The sequence below is a fragment of the Strix aluco genome, chromosome 7, assembly GCF_031877795.1.
Source record: "Strix aluco isolate bStrAlu1 chromosome 7, bStrAlu1.hap1, whole genome shotgun sequence".
Lineage (NCBI taxonomy): Eukaryota > Metazoa > Chordata > Aves > Strigiformes > Strigidae > Strix > Strix aluco.
In genome coordinates this window covers 36,867,758-36,875,354 of record NC_133937.1, presented here as the reverse complement: position 1 = coordinate 36,875,354, position 7,597 = coordinate 36,867,758, and positions in this window count along the sequence as shown.

Below are 7,597 nucleotides of genomic sequence, written 5' to 3'. Positions count from 1 at the left end.
ATCCTTTTACCTTGGCTGGCTGACACCACTTTTTGATGTTTAGATGATATTCTAAAAAAGTAAAATTTTGATTTCCTAAGCATCCAGGCTTGTCAGTTGTTCTCCTGAGTTCTGCCATAGCTGCAAAGAGAACTATGAGAAGGTACTTGCCCATGCAAGTTTGCTGCAATGCAGCTCCAACAGTGTTGAATTCCCCAGCAGTGGCAAAGTCTGCCCTTACTGAAAGCACCCACAACTTGTTCCTGGAAGTTTCCACGTGGCCTTCATCCCCTAGTGATATGTGTGAGAGCAAGAGACTTCAGGACCTTGCAGCAAGAGTCCCGAGGAAGAGGAAGGGCAGTGGATACTCAGAAAAATCTTCACAATTACAGTTAATTTGAAAAATAGAAGTGGTATCTCTTCTCCTTTCCCTCCCTGCCATTCTCTCTTGTGAAATAGCTTCACAGTGAGGAACCTATTATTGGCCATTGCACATCATTAATTTTAGTATCATTTCTCTTCTGCTGCATCTTACGGCCCTGTGTTACACGGCATAATATTGTCATCCCGGCACAGAAAGCATCGCCTATTTCACAAATAACACTACAGACCAGAGATACTCAGTCTAAGAGAGACCTAATGTAGACGTCACCGAGCAGGGCAGGGGTGGAGCTGACATAGAGCTGGGCAGTCATGAAAATACATCGGGGATGAAGAGACGTTGCTTTATGTAAAGGGACTGGCAGTGCAGATAATAGTTGTGAGGCTTGGGAGATTTCTCGGCAGCGTCTTGCTTAGAAAACCAAATTTCAGCAATATAAATCCACCCTATTAAGATATAGTTCACTGTGTTTTAAAACTATACGGAGGGCTCAACACCTCGTATCTTTGATCGGCTTGTGACAGAGAATACATTTAGTTTTACCTGTCCATGAATAGACTTCACTGTTTAGTGACTGCACTGAAGGTTTGCCCGCTGGAAGAGCTGACTCATGCCAGCGCCTGTGGCCTAACCCGGCAGAGTTAACGGTGGCAGAGAGGGCACCACTCAAATCACCTCCCGCCTAAAGGCTGAAGCCCAGACTAACTGAACCGAGGCTTGCAGCGTGTATTCCACGTGAAGGGGCTGCGGATTGAGCCTGGCAGAGAGCAGTGCCGAGCAGACACCGCCATTTGCTACAGCTGCAGCACCAGTTCTTACGCAACTAATCTGACTTTACGCGCAGGAACAAAGCGTTTTCACTAGAGCAAGCAAAGAGGATGTAGGGCTAAGGATGCTTTTTTACCAGTACACTGCTTCTGCTCACCAATTTTTCTTAAAAATAATCTAGACACAGGTTTGCGTTAGTCCAATGCTACCCCAGCTTGTAAACACTTTGAAGCAGAACTCTCTTTTTTTTTTGGCTTTTACCCAGATAACTGGGTTTTGTATGCATCTGGTACAACGGGCCACAGCTAGCGATCCTAGATCAATACAAATAAGAATGAAAAATAACACTATGTTCTAAATTGCTATGACTAATTCCTTGAGTTAGTAATGCAAAAAACAATTCAATCCATATTGCAGGATTTTATCAGTGGCCAAATACTAATTCAAAATCTTACCAGTGTCTGCCTGCTTTTCCGTGGAGTAACAGCAAAATGTATTTCCAATTCTGATTCTGACTTGTTAAGGCCTGTTGACAAAACTGTTTGTTTTAAGAATTAAAACCTTTTCAGAAGAAGTCTCTTCAAGGTGTACGCATGGGAAGCAGCCCTCAAATATGTCATTCTTGGAAGAGCCCACGCGACGTTAGGAGACCTGATACTCCTGCTGCAGCGCCTGTGCAGAATACAGAGCGCGGAGTAAACTGACAAAATAATTGGATTATACATGCACAATTCAGACTTTCAGTTACTGGGTGCTTTCTTGCTCCTGGTTTCCACAGAAAAGTCAGGTTTTTGTTCCTTAAGTCCTTGTACTGCTTATTTACATATGAAAAGGTAAGTTTATAAAAGAGCTTTCCTATTTTACTACATCTAATAGTTAATAATTTAAATCTGTAGCCATTATCATCATATAGATTGACACAAATGGCATATGGATCATTCTGGGGATGAGGGTTAGTTTCTTTTAAGAGAGAATTGTTTTAGTTTTTGCAGGAAATTAATCAGGGGAATGGGCTTTGTGGAGCATGGAGCAAATCTAATCTGTTCTTTGTTCAAATTTGCCTTGCTCCAATTCCTAGCAATTGTAGACAACATGCTCTTTTGTTCAGGAGCCACTTGTTACATGCATAATTAGAGACTGCAGTAGCTGTGTTTAAAGAAAAACTGTTTTCCAATGTAATGTGTGATCTTGATAATAGTATTTTCATCAAAGGTAGCAATTACATTCATTAAGCTGGGACTGGCAAGGCAGCAAGGAAATTAAGTGGAAGGTGAATAAAAAGCTCCCCGTTTCTTTTTAAAATCTCTGTCTCTTTATAAGTTGAAATGCACCATGTTGAGCTGCAAACTGGAAAATACATACTGAATATAAAAAAAGAAAGAAAGAAAAAAATAAAGTCCTCCTTAACCTTTCTGAATAATGATCCAGAAGATATCCTAGGGACACCTACTATAGATGCACTTTTCAAATTAAAGGGCTTTATTCTACATTAATTTCTTATGCAAGTTTTAAACGAGCTCAACATATGATTCAGGTCTTTAAAGGCTCCAGGGCTCTCTAGGATTAATTCACTGTTCTTTTCACACATAAATTAATTGTTTTGTGTTCTCAAAAACAGCAAACAGCACATAAATCAACCGGTTTAGAAAAGGCGCAAGGCTGGTACCTTTTGCAAATCACTGAAGTTTGCTATTTACACTTCATTATTATAATTTGTAACTTTTAAAGGAAAAGCTGGAAAAGTAGGACATATGTTGTTAATTCCAAGCAGATTTCTTGAGTGCATAACTCATTTTAGCAATTTGATTCCTTGAAAGACAAAAGTTGTGGAGCACTGAAAAGCCATTCTTCCAGCACTCTAATTATATTTTCCCCAGTTAATAATTCAATTACACATCACTAATGTATTTGCAAACATTCCCACGTGAAAATATCTAGTTGTGGGTTTTTTTATTTCCCTCTTTTTGCCTTAAGCCTTGTAAGAGTGAGATTTGCAGATGGAAAAATGTGAAAATCTAAAGACGTGAGCCCTGGAGCCCTGGGAGGGCTGTGCCCAGCCCACGGGCTCCCCCAGGCACTCCCGCTGAGCACACACACAGGGATCTCATTTTTTAACTCCAAAATATAATCCTGCTTTTTTTTTTTTTTTTTCCAGGCACTGTGTTGCAGGCTGGGAAGCTGGGGGGAAGCGAGTCCATCCCCTCGTACCTCTGCCCTGTGCGGACAGCCAGGGCAGCACACCACTGCAGAGAAATTGTGACTTCAGATGAGGGCTGAGCCCTAATTTTGCAGAATACCCCACTTCAGGGATCTTCGCAAGCAGCAACCAAAGGAGATGACCCTTGCACCAAGTGGGGCAAGTTTAATTTACAAGCACTTGCAGCAGGACAGGTACCGTGCTCCCTCCTGAACAGGGATGTCCCGGTGCCCTCTCAGCTCGAAGCAAGAGAGAAAACTGAAGCCAGAACCTGGCTAGCTGTAACTCCAAAAATAACTGTTTCTCCCTCTGCTCTTCCCAGAAATAGAATATGAAACCACAGCATCTTGGCCAAATTGGAATTTGCATAGTTCTGCGAAGCATTTCCTTCAGTTAGGAATGATTTAATTATTCTTCACTTCCTCTTCTAGAAATCATTCCTGGATAATGAGGTTAGCATAGAGCAGATATGTTTCAGTCAAGAAATAGATGTAATTCAGTGCCAGAAGGCTTTTACAGTTTAAAAAAAAAAAAAAAAAAGATTTTTGGACGCTTCTAAATAGAAGCAGCAGTATAGAGAAGGTTGGCTATTGAATTGCCATAGTCTGAGACACCAGATCATTGGGTGCTTTAACTCGGTGCTGTGTCAGCCCCCTGAAGAATTAGAGGACAACCACAACTCTCTTGTGGCCCAGATTCTTACACAAGGGTAACAAGGCACATTTTAAATAATTATTAAATAATGACAAGCTATATTACCTCCAGAGAATTGTTTATCTCTGCAAATTGAATCACTGAAGTCAAAGTACAGTAGAGCTAAAATACTTCCAGCATAAAATGGAAGAGCTATTGCTGCACCTTACTTTGGACCTTGGAAATGGTGAATCCTGCAAGGCACTCAAATATATTTTATGACAAATAGCTTGCTGAATTTATTATTCAAGCAACAAAGTAACCTGTCATATCAATCAAACGCAGACATTGCTACAAATAAACTGAGAAAATTATTTTCTTTTAAAGCTTGATTGGACGGATGTTAAGAAGACCTAAGTAATTTGGAATTTAGGAAGGGAGCATAACAGTTTGTGTTTGGTAAAAATCATACAGTGGAACATAAGGAATTTTTCTCTGAACATGGGGAAAACAAGACTATGAACGTAAATACAGCCTTTGTATCATATAACCATCTTCTAGTACATAACAGGGAATCATAAAACATTTTCAAAGTTCAAAAAGTACCTGAGCTGAAAAAAGTGCTTTGCCTCAATTCTTATGGGAACAATTGGAGCAAATGCTGCATTTGGTGTGTAAACATCCTCCATCTCAGGAACAGAATGTCTAACATTTTCTTTCCTAAAACAAACAGCATCAGCTTTTGCACTAAAACATGTTTGCTCCATACCAACTGTATCTTCAACAGCTCCATTACCAAAACAAGTTCTAAGGAGCTTTTCAGTATTTCAACTACATTTCCAGAACCTTAATTTCTGAATTATTCCTCGATTATTTTTAGGTCAGTTTAGCAGAGTTGACACAAAGCTGTTCTCTATGAGATAAAATGCAAAAAAAAAAAAAAAAAAAAAGGGAAAACATTGTGCCTACAAATTAGTATCATTTCAATGTTGGCTTTTTCACTTCAGCTGGTCCTTTAGCTGGTGTCGGGTGCATGATACAGTGACTCCATAAACAAAGTTATATCAATTAATATTTTTTAGCATAATTAACGTTTGCAGCTTCTGGGACTCTTCACCTTTCACACTCTCTGCTTTTTGCATCCCTATAGAAAAACAAAAAATATCCAGAGAAGCTAGTGTCTTTCTAAAATGTAATTAGCATGTCTTTGGGTACCATCTAACAAAGGCAGAAAAACTCAGCAACACAGTATCAAATTAAAACTGGATGAGTGTTCTGGTTATATTGAAAAATTTGCATTTAATTTGCATCTTTAGGATGCAAATTAGTGAACAGAAAAATCTTGCAGCATCCTAGAAAACAATTCAGGGCAAAAATATCCAAGATGCAGAAAACTTAATGTGAGGAAAATGATGATCAGAAAATTATTCTGTTCCTCTGACAGGTGGGTCATCGTTTAAAAGTCTTGGCTGAATGTTCATTAGAGGAGGCAGGAAACAACCCCTCAACCAGGAGAACATCAGCTCTGGATGTGTGTATAGAGCTTCTTGTGTCCTAGGGAGTGGAGACCAAACCAGAGAACTTCTGCAGGCTCCAAAATGGAAACTTTTCAAAACTGAATCAATCAAACTCAGGGGACCTGGAGAGGCAGGGGATACAAACTCAACATGAACCTGTCATATTGCAGCTCTGCTCTTCCCTTCGTCCTCTCTCCACTAGGAGAGAAAGTCATCTCCTAGCTGGAAAACATTAAGACATTTCTTGATCTGCCAACTTGCATTTGGCTCTAAACCAAGCAAGCAGTAACGCTCTGTTTCAGCACTTCCCCACCGTGACCCTCCCGCCACCGTTACAGATGAACCAAAGCTCACGTCTGCAAGTTGACTTCTCTCCTCTGTTGTCCATACCCAAAGCACTCCAGCCCTGCCTCACCTGGCGATTTACAATACATGTTTTTCAAACTGTCAGAAATTGTGACAATGGTTTGCGTAACACTTCAAAGAGACTGTAAGACCTCCAGGTCTGGCTGGTTAGAGAGCAGAATTTAATTTCGGTTCATATATGTTAATTTCCTGGTTAGGTGACCTGCAAATACACAAATCAGCAATGTGGAAGTTGGGGATTTATTGCTGTATTTCAGATTTTCCTGTTGCTATTTGATTTTTTTAATGTAAGAGAGTAGTTACAGCTTGTCATTGCTTTCCTTTCTTCAGAGATCCCTGCAAAATGTTTGATGAACGTATTTTTCTGCACGTTCAGAAGTCCTCGTTGTATATATTAAATAAATCCAGTTCTGAAAGTCCTGGTTACCTGGCTATTGCAACGCTGTTTTCTGTAAGGTGGGGAGTGCTTTTTCTTTAGAATCTTTAGTGAAGTCACCTTGAGATTTTTTGCTATGTACAGTCCTCCAGTGTTAGTAGCTCTGCAGCTACTAAGACACACAGAGGAAAAATACTTTCAGAAAGATGTAAATCCAAATGATCTTGAAAGACAGAAGAATATATAAAAATGTTATTACTGCCTATTGAGACTGGACATATTTTTGATTTATATTTAAAAATATTTTAATCAGAAAAAATGTTACATTGTACATTGCATGTTCTTTTGAACATTCATATACCAACATGAATCAACATTTGAATGCTCTGATCTGTGAAACAAGCTATTAAGCAACACACTGGTTAGTTCTAGTTACCTAGTGTATTATAAGGTTACTGCACATGAACAGAATATTTTTAGAGGATAATAAACGCCAAGATTTCAAAGCAGCTTAATAATGTCTCTAGTATCAGATAATGAGAAATTCCCTCAATGCCGCTAAGCTGAGCTTTGTTAATTATAGCAACTGATCTTACAACTGGCATATTTAACTGAAATAATGATTGTAAATCCTGTTTGTCAGCCTGGAACTCTGGACTGACTGTGCACTGATGTTTGACTGTTTCTGGTGCGGGCTCAGAAGGAACTCTTGCTTCCTCTCACCTGTGCGTACAGTCAACCACACTACGTAACTCCTGACAGTCAAATCAGAAGAGTAAGATGTCTAGCCATGTCCCCTCACCTGCATCTAGACCAAGGAGCTACGCCTTAGAGAAGACAACTCCTTGCAAAACTCTGCGACGACTGTATTTCAGTGTAACGGAAAATGACAAATTGTGTGAAAATTCTTTGGGAATCATACAATACATATTCATCTGCCTGTCAGCTCTCACTTGATTTGTGCCTCTGCCAACAGTTTGTACATTGAAAACATAACAGGTAAATATTTATGAAATATTTGTGGTAGCTGTTAACCACTTTCACGTAATTCTCTTAGGAGATCTATTACACTGGTACACTGCATACACGCTGGGGTTGAGGAAAAACATTTCTTCGGCTGTCGTGTATCCAACAAGCAAGCTCAAGAAAGTCGAGACAGCTGCTTTTGAAGCAGACTATTTCAAACTGAGCTTAGCTTGGTAGGAAGAACTTGAAATGTGTCTCTCACCAAAAGATTTCCAAGTGGAAATGCAATAATATGTTAATTAGGAAATTCTTTACATAGCAAAAGGCTCCCAATGAACAATTATATTTCACATAAGCCTTTTCTAACACGATCTTTATATGGGGAAAAGAAAATACGAAAGAAAGAACAACAG